Consider the following 19,975-nt stretch of genomic DNA (forward strand, 5'->3'; position numbering starts at 1 on the left):
GACAGATACTGGCACTAAGACCGCACTCAGTCAGCTGTATAAGGAAATAAGCAAACAGGAAACCCCTCACCCAGAGGCGGCACTTCTAGTGGCCGGAGACTTTAATGCAGGAAAACTGAAATCAATTCTACCAAATTTCTATCAACATGTTAAATGTGCAACCAGAGGGGGAAAAAAATCTAGATCACCTGTACTCCACACACAGAGACACGTTCAAAGCTCTCCCTCGCCCTCCATTTGGTAAATCTGACCACAACTCTATCTTCCTGATTCCTGCTTAGAAGCAAAAACTAAAGCAGGAAGCACCATTGACTCGGTCTATACAAAAAGTGGTCAGATGAAGCAGATGCTAAACTACAGGACTGTTTTGCTATCACAGACTGGAAACATGTTTTCAGATGGCAGGACACCACATCAGTCACTGGCTTTATCAATAAGTGCATTGAGGACGTCATCCCAACAGTGACTGTACGTACATACCGCAACCAGAAGCCATGGATTACAGGCAACATTTGCACTGAGCTAAAGGGAGAGCTTCTGCATTCAAGGTGCAGGACTCTAACCCGGAAGCTTATAAGAAATCCTGCTATGCCCTGCGATGAACCAACGAACAGGCAAAGCGTCAACACAGGGCTAAGATTGAATGACACTACACCGGCTCTGACGCTTGTCTTATGTTGCAGGGCTTGCAAAATATTATAGACTACAAAGGGAAGCACAGCCACGAGCTGCACAGTGACACGAGCCTACCAGGCGAGCTAAATAACTTCTATGCTCGCATCGAGGCAAGCAACAGTGAGGCATGCATGTGGGCATCAGCTGTTCCGGGCGACTGTGTGATCACGCTCTCCGAAGATGACGTGAGTAAGACCTTTAAATAGGTCAACATACACAAGGCTGCAGGGCCAGACGGATACCAGGACGTGTGCTCCGGTTATGTGCTGACCAACTGGTAGGTGTCTTCACTGACATTTTCAACATGTCCCTGATTGAGTCTGTAATACCAACATGTTTCAAGGAGACCACCACAATTCCTGTGCGCAAGAACACAAAGGCAACCTGCCTAAATGACTACAGACCCACGTTATGTTCGTAGCCATAAAGTGCTTTGAAAGGTTGGTAATGGCTCACATCAACACCATTATCCCAGAAACCCTAGACCCACTCCAATTTGAATACCACCCAAATAGATCCACAGATGATGCAATCTCTATTGCACTCCACACTGCCCTTTCCCACCTGGACAAAAGGAAAACTTACGTGAGAATGCTATTCATTGACCACAGCTCTGCGTTCAACACCATAGTACCTTCAAAGCTCATCACTAAGCTAAGGATCCTGGGACTAAACACTTCCCTCTGCAACTGGATCCTGTACTTCCTGACGGGCCACCCCCAGGTGGTGAGGGTAGGTAGCAACATATGTGCCACTCTGATCCTAAACACTGGAGCTTCCCAGGGGTGCGTGCTCAGTCCCCTCCTGTACTCCCTGTTCACCCACGCCTGCATGGCCAGGTACGACTCCAACACCATCATTAAGTTTGCAGACGACACAACAGTGGTAGGCCTGAACACCGACACCAACGAGACAGCCTATAGGGAGGAGGTCAGAGACCTGGCCGGGTGGTGCCAGAATAACAACCTATACCTCAATGTAACCAAGACAAAGGAGATGATTGTGGACTACAGGAAAAGGAGGACCGAGCACGCCCCCATTCTCATGAATGGCCTGTAGTGGAGCAGGTTGGGAGCTTCAAGTTCCTTGGTGTCCACATCACCAATAAACTAGAATGGTCCGAACATCAAGACAGTTGTGGAGAGGGCTTGACAAAGCCTATTCCCCCTCAGGATACTAAAAAGATTTGGCATGGGTCCCCAGATCCTCAAAAGGTTCTACAGCTGCAACATTGAGAGCATCCTGACTGTTACCATCACTGCCTGGTATGGCAATTGCTCAGCCTCTGACCGCAGGGCACTACAGAGGGTAGTGCGTACGGCCCAGTACATTACTAGGGTTAAGCTGCCTGCCATCCAGGACCTCTATACCAGGCGGTGTCAGAGGAAGGCCCTAAAAATTGTCAAAGACCCCAGCCACCCCAGTCATATAGTGTTCTCTTTACTATCGCATGGAAAGCGGTATCGGAGTGCCAAGTCTGGGACAAAAAGGCTTCTCAACAGTTTTTACCACAAATAAACTTTGATTTGATTTGGGAAACACTCATATGGAGGACCTCCATTTACCTACACTGCGTCTCACAAAGACACGGTGGTTAGAACCAAAAATCAGACCAAAGGACAGATTTCCACCGGTCTAATATCCAGTGCGCCCTAGCAATTCTCTTCTTCTTGTTGGTGTCCTTTCGTCCTGGTTTCCTTGCAGTAATTTGACCATGAAGGCCTGATTCATGCTGTCTCCTCTGAACAGTTAATGTTGAGATATGTCTGTTACTTGAACTCTGTGAAGCATTTATTTGGGCTGCAATCTGAGGTGCAGTTAACTCTTATAAACTTATCCTCTACAGCAGAGGTAACTCTGGGTTTCCTGTGGCGGTCCTCATGAGAACCATTTTCATCATAGTGCTTGATGGTTTTTGTGACTGCTCTAATATGGACTTGGTCTTTTACCAAATAGGGCTATCTTCTCTATACCACCCCTACCTTGTCACAACACAACTGATTGGCTCAAACACATGAAAAAGTTCCGCAAAGCACACCTGTTAATTGAAATACCTTCTCGGTGACTACCTCTTGAAGCTGGGAAGGCAGGTAGCCTAGTGGTGAAACCATTGGGCCAGTAACTGAAATGTTGTTAGATCGATTCCCTGATCTGATAAGGTACGAATCTGTCCTTCTGCCCCTGAACAAGGCAGTAAACCTCTCTAGGGTACGTGGGATGCTAGCGTCCCACCTCGTCAACAGCCAGTGAAACTGCAGGGCGCCGAATTCAAAACAGAAATCCCATAATTAAAATTCCTCCATCATACATGTATTTTACACCATTCTAAAGATACACTTGTTGTAAATCCAGCCACAGTGTCCGATTTCAAAAAGGCTTTACGACAAAAGCAAACCAAACGATTATGTTAGGTCAGAGCCAAGTTACAGAAAAACACAGCCATTTTTCCAGCGAAGGAGAGGTGTCACAAAAATTAGAAATATAGATCAAATTAATCACTAACCTTTGATGATCTTCATCAGATGACACTCATAGGACTTCATTTTACACAATACATGTATGTTTTGTACGGTAAAGTTCATGTTTATATCCAAAAATCTGAGTTTACATTGGCGCGTAATGTTCAGTAGTAATGTTCAGAGAGCCACATCAATTTACAGAAATACTTATAATAAACATTGCTAAAAGATACAACTGTTATGCATGGAATTTTAGATCCACTTCTCCTTAATGCAACCGCTGTGTCAGATTTCAAAAATAGCTTTACGGAAAAAGCACACCATGCAATAATCTGAGTACGGCGCTCAGAGACCAAAACAACCCATGTTGTGTAAGTCAACAGAAGTCAGAAATAGCATTATAAATATTAATTTACCTTTGATGATCTTCATTAGAATGCACTCCCATCAGAATGCACTCATATCCATCATTTATGTCCAAATACCTCCTTGTTGTTAGCGTGTTTAGTACACAATTCAAATTCATGATGCGCGGTCACAAGCAGCAGACTAAATGTCAAAAAGTTCCGTTACAGTCCATAGAAACATGTCAAACGATGTATAGAATCCATCTTTAGGATGTTTTTAACATAAATCTTCAATAATTTTCCAACCGGAGAATTCCTTTGTCTGTAGAATTGTAATGGAACAGAGCTAACTATCACGTGAACGTGCGAGACTGAGCTCGTTGCTCTCTGGCAGAGCCCTGACTCATTCCCCTCTCATTCGCCCCCACTTCACAGTAGAAGCATCAAACAAGGTTCTAAAGACTGTTGACATCTAGTGGAAGCCTGAGGAAGTGCAATTTGATTACCCAATTCGGAAACAAGTTGTATGTCGCAAGTCATGACTTCACAGGAGAGCCGTTTGAACATTATTATTATTTTTCTTTTTATAAAAATGTGTTTATTGGCAGAAATGCATTCTCGAATATGTGAACTTTAATGTGCCTTAATAACAAACTTATATGCCATCTGTAAATACGAATACATTTTTAAATTACAAGCCTTGTTGGTTAAGCCACAGAAAAAGCGAGCAACCTTCCCACTAGCTATGATTGGCTGAGATAAAGAGTGGGCTGGACATGCCGAGAGAGGAGTTCGGATTGGCCTGCCATAGAAGCTCATCAGTCTGTGTTGGTAATCCTGTCGAACTCAACTTGAAAAAAAAAAGTATTGTGTAGTGGAGCTGCGTAAGTGTTGCTCTCCACTTTCTGGAGGACCAAGTTTTGAAATCAGTGGAATTAGAGTATGATAGCTAAAGAGATGGTGAAAACACATGTCTCCGGATTACATCTTCAAACTAAGGGCATGGCATTCCTGACAGGGAGACGGGTGCATGCATGATGATGTATACAGGTAAGATAGTCTAGTGTTAGCTAGCTACATTTTCAGATATTACACGATTTCTAATTATGACAGAAAGTGGTTCCATTTCAAGCTAAAATGTACTGTTAGCGATCTAGCTATCTAGCTAACATTAGCTGGCTGGCTCCCTAGCTAAAGTTATTATTCATTTCCCAGAGCCGTTTGATGTTCTAGATAGAGCCTAATGTTAGCTAGCTAACATTGAACATGGTTGGTTAGCTCCAATTACTGTGGCATTGTTGGCACTGTTCATTGTTGTTTAACTAGCTAACGTTAGCTGGCTGGCTCGTTAGCTAACGTGACGTGTGTGAACTTACACTTTGTTTACCTAGCTAGCTAGCTATATGTCTTAAGCTAAAGTGTACTGTTAGCTATCTAGCTAACATTAGTTTGCTGGCTCCCTAGCTAAAGTTAATATTCATTTCCCAGAGCCGTTTGATGTTCTAGATAGAGCCTAATGTTAGCTAGCTAACATTGATCATGATTTGGTTAGCTCCCAGCACTGTGTCATTGTTGGCACGGTTCATTTTTGTTTAACTAGCTAACATTGGCTGGCTGGCTCGTTAGCTAACGTTACGTGACGTGTGTACAACACACGTTGAATATGGCCAGTGTCAGTAAACGTCTGCAAAAAAGCGTAATGAAATTGTTGCCAGCAAGGATGGTTAGGCTGTTTTCATGTTATCCAGAGGTAAACAAAACATTGGCCAGAGCGTCATGTGTGCACTTTCAGAGTGAAACGAGATGGGTGGAGCTAAAGCTTAGGGTGAGGGTGTGGACGATAGATAGCAAAATATTCAAAGGCGATTTTCTCTGTTTAGTAAATTGTTTTGTAAATATGAATTCACATTTGTGCTGCCACTAAATAAACAATGAATTATTTAAGTCAATATTTTTATTATTAAAATATGTTTTATGAAGGAGGGAGGGTTGATAGGGAGTTAAAATGTTTTACCCCAAAGGGTACTTCAAGGGAACCTTTATAAGGGGTGCTTTGAATAACCTTTATCAAGGGATCTTCAAAGAACATATAGTGGTTCCCCCACAGTTTCAATTTGAAGAGCACCTAAAGGATACTCCAGGAACCTTTTCTTTTTAGAGTGTAGGAGTAAATGTCAGCTGGCTTTTCAAAGCCGAGCATTCAGAGGTCAAGACAGCAGGTGTGTGTGTGTGTGTGAGAGAGAGAGAGAAAGAGATAGAGAAAATATCAAAACACACACAGTATAATATATATATAATAATATATGCCATTTAGCTGACGCTTTTATCCAAAGCGACTTACAGTCATGTGTGCATACATTCTACGTATGGGTGGTCCCGGGAATCGAACCCACTACCCTGGCGTTACAAGCGCCATGCTCTACCAACTGAGCCACAGAAGGACCATGTAAAGTGTGTTAATGAGTTCCGAGAGCTGATCTGTTATCCAACAATTAGTTTTATAGCCCGGCTACTGTGTGAAAATGCTCCCCAACAAGCAATAGTCTACCCATGCATGGTCAACTATTTCAGCACCGTTTCGCACTGCTCTAAGACAAGAAAGACTACTTAATAAACATATACATTTTAAAACAGTTATTTTTATTAACCCTACATTGTAATTGTATAAAAGCCCCTTAGATATTAATTTAATTTAATTTAATTAGATCTACTACTGTACAAGGACATTTTATTAATCTGCCAGTATTTTCATTTTGAGAATCCGGTAAAGAAATGTATATGTAGAGGGGTAACTTTCTTCACTATTTCTCTTACCAATTTGTACAATTGTGTGATTAGCCTACCAGTTGGTGTAACTGTAATGTTAATTCTCTTGAGAGGAATTTTTCTCTTCACTATCACAGTATTAAAAACGTTCAAATGCTTTCATGAATTAAATCGCTTTAGCCGACATATGTTGACCCCTCATCTCCATTTCGCCTGAGTTGTACCCGACCAGCTCCATTCCCCCCGTTAGGCATGGCCGCATGGCACACGCTCTTTCTCCATTAGGCATGGCCACATGGTGCACCCCTTTTCCCGGTTAGGCACGGCCACATGGTTCACCCCCAATATCAAGGTGCACGTGGGCTTATTTATGTAATGAATATGAATTCAGAAGGAAGAAATGATTAAATATTTAAAGCATTAGAGTTTTAAGAATTGTGTGTGTTCAATTATTTGTGACATTGTGGCATTTAAAGCATATTGAAGTTAGAAGCAATAGGATTTGAAGCACTAGCCTATCCGCGTGTGGTTAACTATTTCAGCACCGTTTCGCGCTGCTCTGAGACAAGCATGGGGACTGGTCTTGATAAATCAATGAGATTTTTATTTTTACTGAATCTACAATCTAGTTAGACTACAATTAGGGTGTGGAAATGTTAGGATTATTTGCTCTTATTATTGTAGCCTGCTCCAGACTGGACACTTTGTACAGCGCCATATTTTCCTATCAGAAACCCTGAAGGTTTCATTTTTCTTGGAATAGAAACACCATAATATTAATAAAATGAATTAAGCTACATTTCTCAATCCCATATACTATGTTCTTACAAAAAAGTTTTTACATTCTCTAGTACAGCCAATATTGAATACTGTCAAATGCTTCTCAAAGATGCCTTCTGGTGTTCAAACTAGTACTAACTAGCATTAATGGCTGACAATTAACCTCTCTAGGGTAGGGGGCAGCATTTGGAATTTTGGATGAAAAGCATACCCAAATTAAATGGCCTGCTACTCGGGCCCAGAATATATGATATGCATATAACTGGTAGATTTGGATAGAAAACACTCTAAAGTTTGTTAAAATAGTTTCTGTGAGTATAACAGAACTGATTTAGCAGGCAAAAACCTGAGAAAAATCCATTTAGGAAGTAGTTTTTTTTTGGTTTTGTAGTTTTCTATTCAATGCCATTACAGTATCCATTGACTTAGGACTCCATTTGTAGTTCATATAGTTCCAATAGATGTCAAAAGTCTTTAGAAATCATTTCAGGCTTGTATTCTTATAAATGAGGGAGTAAGACCAGTCTGAACGTTTGGACCCTAACGTGACACAGAGTTTTTTCAGGCGCATGTGCATTTCTTGTTTACCTTTTATATTTACGACGTTATTGTCCGGTTGAAATATTATAGATCATTTAGGCTAAAAAAACAACCTAAGGATTGAATATAAACATCGTTTGACATGTTTCCATTAACTTTACGGATACAATTTGGATTTTTTGTCTGATTGTTTTGACTGAGTTTGAGCCTGTGGATTACTGAAGAAAATGCGCTAACTAAACTGAGGTTTTTGGATATAAAGAGACTTTATCGAACAAAAGGAACATTTATTGAGTAAATTAATGTCTTCTGATTGCCACCATATGAAGATCATCAAAGGTAAGGGATTAATTTGATCTCTATTTCTGAGTTTTGTAACGCTTCTGCTTGGCTGGTTACTGTTTGTAATAATTTGTCAACTGGGCTATGTTCTGGGCTAGGTATGTTCTGGGCTAGGTATACTTTCGCCGAAAAGCATTTTATAAATATGACACTGTGGTTGGTTTAACTTCTTCGAGATAGGGGGCGCTCTTTTAATTTTTGGATAAAAAACGAAAAGATGCTCAACTATGCATGTAATTGACAGCTTTGGAAAGAAAAAACTCTGACGTTTCCGAAACTGAAAATATATTATCTGTGAGTGCCCCAGAACTAATGCTACAGGCGAAACCAAGATGAAATTTCATACAGGAAACGGTCCAGATTGTGAATGCCCTGTGTTCCAATGTCTCCTTATATGGCTGTGAATGCGCCAGGAATGAGCCTGCACGTTCTGTCGTTTCCCCAAGGTGTCTGCAGCATTGTGACGTATTTGTAGGCATATCATTGGAAGATTGACCATAAGAGACTACATTTACCAGGTGTCCGCCCGGTGTCCTCCGTCGAAATTATTGCGTAATCTCCAGGTCCATGCGCGTTCCATTTTCTTCAGAAGAGAAACCAAACTGCCACCAAACCAAATTATTTATCGTCGATAGATATGTGAAAAACACCTTGAGGATTGATTCTAAACAACGTTTGCCATGTTTCTGTCGATATTATAGAGTTCATTTGGAAAAAAGTTTGCGTTGTAATGACTTAATTTTCGTTTTTTTTCTTACCCAAACGTGATGAACAAAACGGAGCGATTTGTCCTACACAAATAATATTTTTGGAAAAACTAAGCATTTGCTATCTAACTGAGAGTCTCCTCATTGAAAACATCTGAAGTTCTTCAAGGGTAAATTATTTTATTTGAATGCTTTTCTTGTTTTTGTGAAAATGTTGCATGCTGAATGCTAAGGTTAAATGCTATGCTAGGCTATCAATACTCTTACACAAATGCTTGTTTAGCTATGGTTCAAAAGCATATTTTGAAAATCTGAGATGACAGTGATGTTAACAAAAGGCTAAGCTTGAGAGCTAATATATTTATTTAATTTCATTTGCGATTTTCATGAATAGTTAACGGTGTGTTATGCTAATGAGCTTGCGGCGATAATTACACTCCTGGATACAGGTTTTTTTCGTAGCCAAACGTGATGAACAAAACGGAGCGATTTGTCCTACACAAATAATATTTTTGGAAAAACTGAACATTTGCTATCTAACTGAGAGTTTCCTCATTGAAAACATCTGAAGTTCTTCAAAGGTAAATTATTTTATTTGAATGCTTTTCTTGTTTTTGTGAAAATGTTGCATGCTGAATGCTAGGCTTAATGCTATGCTAGGCTATCAATACTCTTACACAAATGCTTGTTTAGCTATAGTTCAAAACATATTTTGAAAATCTGAGATGACGGTGTTGTTAACCAAAGGCTAAGCTTGAGGGCAAATATATTTATTTAATTTCATTTGTGATTTTCATGAATAGTTAACAAGAAGTTAATCTTTAAACCTATGTCAAATATGTTTTGTTTTCTGAATTCTTATAATGAGCATTTCTGTAATTGAATTTGGCGCTCTGCAACCTCACTGTTTGTTGGTGGCCAGATGGGGTGCTAGCGTCCCACATATCCTAGAGAGGTTAAATAACATGCCATAGAATTCTGCGGTAGCTCGCATGGTGTGCTGCAGTATGACACAACTTTTACAGGGAAAACTACTGTAAGCTGCTCCAACAGCATCAAGACTCCTGTAGTGTGGCAGACTGAGCGGTAGATTTCCGCATGTTGGCGGCTGAGAGTGCCTGCAACCCAGAAGCCCAGTTCGATACGTTCCTTCACGGATTATCACAGGTGAATAAAAATGAGCTTGCAGCCCAAGAGCTGCCCATGGACCTTGAATCCCTCATAGCCTTGACCATCCGGAAAGATGTATCACTTAAGATCCCTCGGAAATTACAATGGGCTGTCGACTCACCTCCTCTGAAGCCCATTCAACTGGGCAGGGCTAGATTGTTTCCACCAAGAGATGTCTGTTTTGTGGCGCTACGGGACGTTTGTTCTCTACCTGCCCATTAAAAGACCTGCTCATCAGTTGTTACGAGTACACTGGTGTGTTTCCAATCTCTCACTATTCGTAACTCCCTCTATGCTTCCCTGTTGTAGGGAGACCAGTCCGTCCGACTGCTCATTGACTCTAGCGCCGACGAAAGCTTTATGGACACTACCCTGGTGTCAGAGCTGGGTATCGCCACTCAACTTCTTTCCATCCCAATGGACGTCAGAGTGTTGGATGGGAGCTCTATTGGCAGAGTCACTGATAATATGGTTCCTATCAACCTGCGAATGTCAGGCAACCACAGTGAGCCTATGCAGTTTCTGCTCCTGGAGTCTCCTCATGTACCCATAGTTTTGAGATTTTCATGGCTCCAGAGGCATAACCCCCTTATCGATGGAGCTACGGGTTCCATCATGGGTTGGAGTCCATTTTGCTATGCACATTGTCTGCAGTCGACACAGACATTAACTCATCCACGCTGCAGCAACGCTTGGGTAAAGCTTCGGATCTGTCATGCCCTGTTCATAGAGAGGATTTTATTCTCTATTTTGGGTAGGCCAGGGTGTGACTAGGGTGGGCATTCTAGTTTCTTTATTTCTATGTTTTCTGTTTCTATGTTTTGGCCTGGTATGTTTCTCAATCAGGGACAGCTGTCTATCGTTGTCTCTGATTGGGAATCATACTTAGGCAGCCTTTTTTCCTTTGTATTTTGTGGGTAGTTATCTTTGTTAGTGGCACTATAGCCCTAGTAAGCTTCACGGTCGTTTCTTTATTTCTTGTTTTATTGGCGACATTTACATAACTAAAGGAAAATGTAAGCTCACCACGCTGCACCGTGACAGGATCTCTCTACCGTTCCCGCGGAGTACCAGGACTTAAGGGAGGTTTTCAATTGTGCCCGCGCCACATCTCTTCCTCTGCCCTACGACTGTGCTAACGACCTTCTCCCGGTTACCGCACCACCTCGGGGCGACTTTATCCCCTGTCGGATCCGGAGACCAAAGTGATGGAAGGGTATATTGAGGACTCTCTCGCTGCAGGGATTATGCGTCTCTCTGCCTCCCTCCGCCGGCGCAGGGTTCTTTTTTGTGGAGAAGAAGGACAAGACCCTGAATTCATGTATCGACTACTGGGGTCTTAATGTCATTACGATTAAAAAACGTTACCGCTATCACTTACCTCCTCGGCTTTGGAGCCTCTCCAGGGGGCAGTCATCTTCTCCAAGTTGGACCTTCTGAAAGCCCATCATCTGGTTCGGATACGGGAAGGAGACAAGTGGAAGACAGCCTTTTACACGGCTAGCGGGCACTACGAGTACCTGTTGATGCTATTCTGACTGACCAAGACTGCCACATGTTCCAGATCCTGGTCAATGATGTGCTCCGTGACATGTTGAACCGATTTTGTTTGTCTACCTCGATGAAATCCTCATTTATTCCCAGTCAGTTTAAGAGCACATCCTCCATGTCCGACAGATCATCCAACATCTCCTGGAGAACCAGCTTTTCGAGAAGGAGGAGAAATGTGAATTCCATCGCTCCACCATCTCCTTCTTAGGATATGTCATCACTGCAGGGAATAGTCAGATGGACCCTGACAAGGTGAGAGCGGTGGTGGATTGACCTCAACCCACATCCAGAGAGCAGCTGCAACCTTTCCTGGGGTTTGCTCATTTCTACCGTTGTTTCGTCCGGTTACAGTACCCTTGCTTCCCCCCTCTCTGCCCTCACCTCTCCCAATGTTCCTTTCATATGGTCTCCAGCAGCTGACCAGGCGTTCTCAGACCTCAAGCAGAGATTCTCTCTACAGGGGGCTGTCCTGTCCCAGCATTCTGCCCAGGACCAGAAGCTGCATTCCTTTCCCATCATCTTAACCCCGAAACAGGAACTATGACCTGGGAAATCGAGAATTACTTGCAGTTAAGACATCGTTGGAGGAGTGGAGGCACTGGTTAGAAGGGGCACAACATCTATTATTGGTGTGGACCATTCCCTGTTCCTCACCACCCATGGTTCCATATATCCTTGGACTTTGTCACGGGTCTCCCTGTTTCAGATGGCAACACCACCATCCTTAGGGCGGTGGATAGGTTTTTCAAAGCCACCCATTTTATGCACCTTCTTAAGTTGCCCTCAGCTAAGGAGACGGCCCAGCTCATGGTGCAGCACATCTTCCGGATCCATGGACTTCCGGTCAACATGGTCCGATCGCAGTCCTCAGTTTTCATTCCGGTTCTGGAAGGCGTTCTGCACCCTCATTGGGTCATCGGCCAGCCTGTCCTCTAGTTTTCATCCCCAGTCTAGCAGCCAGTCGGAGCGAGCCAATCAGGACCTGGAGACGGCACTTTGTTGCCTCGTCTCCACCAATCGCACCACCTGGAGCCAGAAACTTGTGTGGGTGGAATATGCCTGGAAAACCCTTCCATGTTCTAGTACTGGTCTCAGCCTTTTGAGTGTTCCTTGGGATATCAGCCGTCACTCTTCCCAGAACAAGAGGAAGAGGTCAGCATACCTTCTGCCCAGATGTTCCTCTTTCCCTTTCGCAATACCTGGAAGAGAGCCGGGACCGTTCTTCTCAAGACCATCTCCAGGTACCTCTGCAGCTGGCCTTCTGTTGTCTCGCACGCTCCATATACATCCCACTTTCCATGTATCTAGAATTAAACCCCTATCTCACAGCCCTTTATGTCCTGATTCCAGGCAGTGTATTCCAGTACCTGGTTGACTGGGAGGGTTATGGCCCGGAGTTGGGTCCCCACCATTAATATCCCGGACCGAGCCCTCGTTGTGAACTTCCGCCATCTACACCCCAGTCAACCAGGTATGTCCCAGGGTAGGACGCCAGATGTCACACCCTGATCTGTTTCACCTGTCTTGTGATTGTCTCCAACCCCCACCAGGTGTCTCCCATTACCTCCTGTATTTGGACCTGCGTTTTCTGCTTGCCTGTTGCCAGTTCGTCTTGTCCCATCTAGTCCTACCAGCGTGTTACCGTGTTGTCCTGTGCTTTAGTCTTTGTTTTTCCTAGACTTCCAGTTATGACCTTTCTGCCTGTCCCTGATCCTGCACCTGCCTGACTCTGATTTGGATTACGACTCTTTTCCTGCCTTGACCTACCGATTGCCTGCCCATTGTACTGAGACTCGTACTAGCTGCCTCCTCTGTCTGCATCTGGGTCTCAGCCTGAGCCGTGATAATAAGCTATAATGCTAGGCTATTCTGCTAGGCTATTCAATTGGCTTCATCTGTTGGTACAATTCTTTTTTACATTTTTGCTCCCTAACCTAAAATAAAATACACCACTGATCAAGTGGCTCCTATTCAAAAGCCTAATCCGCACATTATCACTCAGCATTACTCTGCATCTCTCTCTCCTCTCCCTCTGTCTCTCTCTCTCTTTTCCCTCTCTCTTTTCTCATCTCTCTCTCTCTCGCACTCTGGTTTCCAGTGAGCAGAGAAAAAATCACTGCACAGTCGAGCTAGATTTTAAGCAGATGAGAACGAGCTCTCCTTTTGAAGTGTGTCTGTGTTATATACTGAGCCTTGGCATAGATCCTTGTGAGAAAAACTCAGACATTTTCAGTAAACTCCGTCTCTGGGGCAGACTGGAAAGGAGCTGTTGAATCTCATAGGCCTTCCTTTCACATCTGATGTAGAGGAATGGACACCTTCTATTTGGCTTGTTTGCTCACAGAAATGCAGGAATGCACAGTAAAATGCACAATAGAGTTTGCAATGCACAGCTGAGACTGCACATTAAGGAAATACTAGGCATGTGTGAATGTACATACAATACATGACAGTACTGTACATGTGAGAGCTAACAATAGGTGTTCACATGTGTATGGATGTTCAAAGAGAAAGAGATGATATATTGTGAGAGTGTGTCCAGTAGGAATATGTGGGTGCTTTTATTCAGTGGCTTTATACAGAATGAATAACAGTAATGTCCCCATCTCTGTCATCTCAGTTTACTGTGTTTTTCTCTCTCTGAGAAAATATCTACATATCACCGGCCCCTCTGCTTATGACTCATGAGGTCACAGGAAATATCAACAACGCGAATAAACACTTAACACCTGCTTGGATCCTTACTGCTATATCAGGGTTTAGTACTGTCCCCATGGACACACAGCAGCTGTTGTTCACAACACTATTTTGGGAAGAGTTTTGCCAAAGACCACCCCTCCTAAACCTGCCAATACACATAGGCTATACATAGACATACCAGTAGCCACAACCCCCTCCTACCCTGCTGAAACTAGTCAATATAAAGAATGCAGCCCCTCTCAGTAGGCCCCCAGAACAGTAAGGCTCCTGCTGTCTGAACTCTTTCCACAGTAAGTGCGTTGTTACTTATTTATAGCAACACGTATCCCAGAGGGGCAAAGTAATTGAAACCAAATGTGATGCCGACAGGACTGATATGGGGAAGTGCGCCGGTCAGCCCCAGCGTTCACTCGCTAGCTGCCCCGAGGGTTACAGATCAACACCCTTGGAAATCTTTTTTGCAATTCATTTTTATTAAATAGTTGTGGCTTTCCACCTTCGTAACTTCTCCTGGCAATACATTAATTTCCAGCCTCAGTCCAGAGGTCTCCGTAAACAGCGGTTCTAAAATATACTTTTGTGAACGTTGGGAAAAACCTAAAGCAAAAAACAGAGCTACTGAGACTAAACTAAAAATACTATTTTCAAAAGATAAAGGCAAAATTTCTTTAGTTTCTTCAGAACAATGAGGCAATAGTGTTTTAAGTAAAAAAAACAGGCTTCTTTCTCCATGCATACTCCCCCTCCCACCAGTCAACAGTTATGAGTAGGAAACTTAAATGTCCCCCTAAAACAAAGGACAGGAACTGAGTGAAAACTAAACTTACCTCTCCCTCTGTCTTGCTCTCCTTCTCCTATATCTCTCTCTCTTTCTCTCTCAGGGCTCTCAGTGAGCTCTCACTAAGTCAGGGAGTGTCAGGCAGATAAAAGGAGATTGAGCTCCTCTTAAAAAGTTGCATGAGGCCTCCTCTGACAGACTCCAGGCAGCCCCCTTGTCAGCTTTTCCAATAACACACTCCCCGGCCAAGTCCCTGCCCAATTCGTGAGGTATTTCCTGGACACTACACGCACTCTGTTATCCCAGCCATCTCATTGGAGGCTCTTTTTACGCCTGCTATGTTAGGTTAAGTTGGAGGCTACTCTACTCCGCTCTGCTGTGCTACTGGTGGGGACTGGAGATTCTGCACCACACTGTCTTCTAGTGCTGGGTTACAGCCTTCTGGTCACCATCCAGATTTAGAAGCCCAGACACATGTGGGAAGTTACAGGCAGGGCTGTCTGACGATGTTTGTTTGTTTGTTTTGTGTGTGTGTGTGTGTGTTTGTTTGTTTGTTTTGTGTGTGTGTGTGGGTGCGTGGGTGGGTGCGTGTACGGGTGTGTTTGTATGTATGTGTGTGCATGTGTCTTTTGGAGGGTGGGAGGGGGTATGCGGGGGTATCTCTGAAAGAAAGGCAGGACTGTAAAAATAGAAGGAAAAAAACATTCCCCTCCTCCACTTAATATGCTGTGGCCTGCCAGTCCATCCAGCAAGGGAGGAAATAACCACAAAGGTTCTCCTACACAGCACTTTCTTTTACTCCCCCTCCCAGCCACAGCGTGGTCAGAGCTGATGAATAATAGTAATCATTGTTTAACAGGCACGGCCCATCCAGCATCTTAATAAGTGGTCAGTGAAGACAGCCCAGAGACATCAGGGAACGCATGGTGTTGTTGTTGGTGGTGGTGTGGAGCTTCAGCTGCTTGGGTTCATGATTTTTTATCGATAAAGGGGAATCCCTAATAAGCCAGCAGCACGAGACACAATGCTGAGCTACTTGACTTGCATGTGGAGATGTAGCCTACAGTTTTAATACAGTACATCTGGGGAGTTATCATTGCTGTTTTAAAGAAATGTTTAAAGATTCCAAGAAGAAGCTGTGAAGAGGAATACAATCTTTGAAAAAAAGGTCCCATCTAGAACCTAAAAGGGTTCTTCGGCTGTCCCTATAGAAGAACCCTTTGAATAACCCTTTTTGGTTCCAGGTAGTACCTATTTGGGTTACATGGAACCAAAAAGGGTTCTACCTGGAACCAAAAAAGGTTATCCCATGGGAACAGTCAAAGAACACTTTTGAAACCTTTTTTTTATGTAGGAGAGATAGAACATCAAAACAAGAGCATTTGTGAATTTCAGGAAGGTTAAAGCTTTGGCTTACTCTTGGCTTTGTTGTGTTGTTGTGTGAATCTCACCTCTGAGACAATTCCCCAACCTGCTATATGAATATCCAGGCTAGAATTGACAGTGAATCCTTCCAGGGCTCATTTTTTATTTTGATATGGGTTTCAAAACTACCAATTAGAGTGATATTCCATCGACAGGATTTAGAGCTGGTCCAAACACAAGCAGCCTTAGAAAATATGGATTGTGACACAGATGTCATCATGAATAAATATACGACAATTCTTTTTCCACCAACAACATTCACTGCTCTCTCTCCTTTCCAAACACCTGCTCTATTTCTGAAATATAGGCCCTTAATTCCCTGATTATTTGTAACACCATTATGAGTAAGATTTCACAAGTCATCAAATATGGTATTATGGGTCACTTAATAACAATATTGAACGCATAGATAATTGTCTGATCATAGAGATACTGTATTTCATGAACAGAACATGTCAAAAGATTAACTAAGTGAAATAAGACCGAGTGCACTAAGACCGCACTCAATGAGCTGTATACTGCCAGAAGCAAACTGGAAAAGGCTCATGCAGAGGCGGCTCTCCTAGTGGCCGGGGACTTTAATGCAGGGAAACTCAAATCTGTTCTTCGTAATACAAGCAAAAACTAAAGTAGGAAGCACCAGTGACTCAGTCAATAAGAAAGTGGTCAAATGAAGCAGATGCTAAACTACAGGACTGGTTTGCTAGCACAGACTGGAATATGTTCCAGGATTCTTCTGATGGTATTGAGGAGTACACTGGCTTCATCAATAAGTGCATCGATGACATCGTCCCCACAGTGACCGTACGTAACATACCCCAATCAGAAGCCATGGATTACAGGCAACGTCCACACTGAGCTAAAGGGTAGAGCTGCCACTTTCAAGGACTCTAGCCCGGAAGCTTATAAGAAATCCCGCTATACCCTCCGACGAACCATCAAACAGGCAAGCGTCAATACAGGACTAAGATTGAATCGTACTACACCAGCTCCGACGCTTGTTTGCTCATTGCAAACTATTACAGACTACAAAGGGAAGCACAGCCGTGAGTTTCCCAATGACACAAACCTACCAGATGAGCTAAAGAAAGAAGATGATCGTGGACGTCAGGAAACAGCAGAGCACCCTCCCACCCACATCGAAGGGACAGTAGTGGAGAAGGTGGAAAGTGTTAAGTTCCTCGGGTACACATCACAGACAAACTGAAATGGTCCACCCACACAAACAGTGTGGTGAAGAAGGTGCAACAGCGCCTCTTCAACCTTAGGAGGCTGAAGAAATTTTGCTTGTCACCTAAAACCTTGACAAACTTGTACAGGAGCATCCTGTTCGGCTGTATCATTGCCTGGTACGGCAACTGCACCGCCCTCAACTGCAGGGCTCTCTGTAGGGTGGTGCAGTCTACAAACTACCTGCCCTCTAAGACACCTACAGCACCCGATGTCTTATAAAGGCCAAAAAGATCATCAAGGACAACAACCACCCGAGCCACTTTCTGTTCACCCCACTACCATCCAGAAGGTGAGTTCAGTACAGGGCGGCAGGGTAGCCTAGTGGTTAGAGCGTTGGACTAGTAACCGGAAGTAAGTTCAAACCCCCGAGCTGACAAGGTACAAATCTGTCATTCTGCCCCTGAACAGGCAGTTAACCCACTGTTCCCAGGCCGTCATTGAAAATAAGAATGTGTTCTTAACTGACTTTCCTGGCTAAATAAAGGTTAAAAAAATATATAAAAAAAACAGGTGCATCAAAGCTGGGACCGAGAGACTGAAAAACAGCTTCTATCTCAAGGCCATCAGACTGCTAAACATCACTAACTCAGAGAGGCTGCTGCTTACATATCACTGGCCACTATAATAAATGGATCACTAGTCACTTTATAATGCCACTTTAATAATGTTAACATATCTTACATTACTCATCTCATATGTACATACTGTACCTTATACCATCTATTGCACCTTGCCTATGTTGCTCGGCCACCGCTCATCCATATTTTTTATCTACATGTTCTTATTCCATCCATTTAGATTTGTGTGTATTAGGTAGTTGTTGGTGAATTGTTAGATTACTTGCTAGATATTACTGCACTGTCGGAACTAGAAGCAAAAGCAAGTCGCTACAATTGCATTAACATATGCTAATCATGTGTATGTGACCAATACAATTTGAATTGATTTGATAAATTACTTCTATGCTCTCTTCGAGACAAGTAACACTGAAAAATGCATGAGAACACCAGCTGTTCCGGATGACTGTGTGATCACACTCTCCGTAGCCGATGTGAGTAAGACCTTTAAACAGGTCAAAATTAACCTGCCTAAATGACTACCGACCCGTAGCACTCACGTCCGTAGCCATGAAGTGCTTTGAAAGGCCGGCCATGGCTCACATCATCACCATTATACCAGAAACCCTAGACCCACTCCAATTTGCATACTGCCCAAACAGATCTTCAGATGATGCAATCTCTATTGCACTCAACACTGCCTTTTTCTACCTGGACAAAAGGAACACCTATGTGAGAATGCTATTCATTGACTACAGCTCAGTGTTTAACACCATAGTGCCCTCAAAGCTCATCACTAAGCTAAGGACCCTGGGACTAAACACCTCCCTCTGCAACTGAATCCTGGACTTCCTGACGGTCCGCCCCCAGGTGGTGAGGGTAGGGAACAACACATCCGCTACGCTGATCCTCTACACTGGGGCCCCTCAGTGGTGTGTGCTCAGTACCCTCCTGTATTCCCTGTTCAGTCATGAGTGGATGGCCAGGCACGATTCCAACACCATCATTAAGTTTGCCAATGACACAACGGTGGTAGGCCTGATCACCAACAACTATGGGACAGACTATAAGGAGGAGGTCAGAGAACTGGCCGTGTGGTGCCAGGACAACAACCTCTCCCTAAAAGTGACCAAGACAAAGGAGATGATTGTGGACTACAGGAAAAGGAGGGCCGAGCACACCCCCATTCTCATCGACGGGCTGTAGTGGAACAGTTGAGAACTTCAAATTCCTTGGTGTCCACATCACCAACAAATGGTCATGGTCCAAAAACACTAAGACAGTCGTGAAGAGGGCACGACAAAGCCTTTATTGTCCCTCGGGAGACTGAAAATATTTGTCATGGGTCCTCAGATCACCATTGAGACAAGTAACACTGAAAAATGCATGAGAACACCAGCTGTTCCGGATGACTGTGTGATCACACTCTCCGTAGCCGATGTGAGTAAGACCTTTACTCACATCAGGTTGCATCACCACCTGGTATGGCAACTGCTCGGCCTCCGACCACAGGGCACTACAGAGGGTAGTGCTTACGGCCCAGTACATCACTGGGGCCAAGCTTCCTGCCATCCAGGACCTCTATACCAGGTTATGTCAGAGAAAGGCCCTAAAAATTGTCAAAGACTCCAGCCACCCTAGTCATAGACTGTTCTCTCTGCTACCGCACAGCAATTGGCACCATAGCGCCAAGTCTCGGTCCAAAAGGCCGGTTCTAGCCCCCAAGCCATAAGACTCCTGAACAGCTAATCAAATGGCTACCCAGACCCCTCTTTTATGCTGCTGCTTCTCTCTGTTTATAATCTATGCATAGTCACTTTAACTCTACCTACATGTACATATTACCTCAATTACCTTGACTAACCGGTGCCCCTGCACATTGACTCTGTACTGGTACCCCCTGTACCAGTAGAGGGGGTACCAGTACTGGTACAGGGGGTGTTTA

The 19,975-nt window shown here is 43.6% G+C and overlaps 1 protein-coding gene across 2 annotated transcripts in view; it reads right to left on the reverse strand.

Moving 5' to 3' along the window:
- Nucleotides 1-19,975, reverse strand: part of LOC118390059 (delta-sarcoglycan) — a 255,077-nt gene that overhangs the window by 92,158 nt on the left and 142,944 nt on the right. Inside the window, exon 1 of one of the 2 annotated variants that reach the window (XM_035780223.2) lies at nucleotides 14,865-15,154. The exons of the other annotated variant lie outside the window; for it this stretch is intronic. The gene's annotated coding sequence lies outside the window, so the exon portion shown is untranslated. Of the gene's footprint in view, nucleotides 1-14,864; nucleotides 15,155-19,975 lie in introns of those variants that run through there. 2 annotated transcript variants of the gene reach the window in all.

Source organism: Oncorhynchus keta, chromosome 11 (assembly GCF_023373465.1).
Source record: "Oncorhynchus keta strain PuntledgeMale-10-30-2019 chromosome 11, Oket_V2, whole genome shotgun sequence".
Taxonomy (NCBI): domain Eukaryota; kingdom Metazoa; phylum Chordata; class Actinopteri; order Salmoniformes; family Salmonidae; genus Oncorhynchus; species Oncorhynchus keta.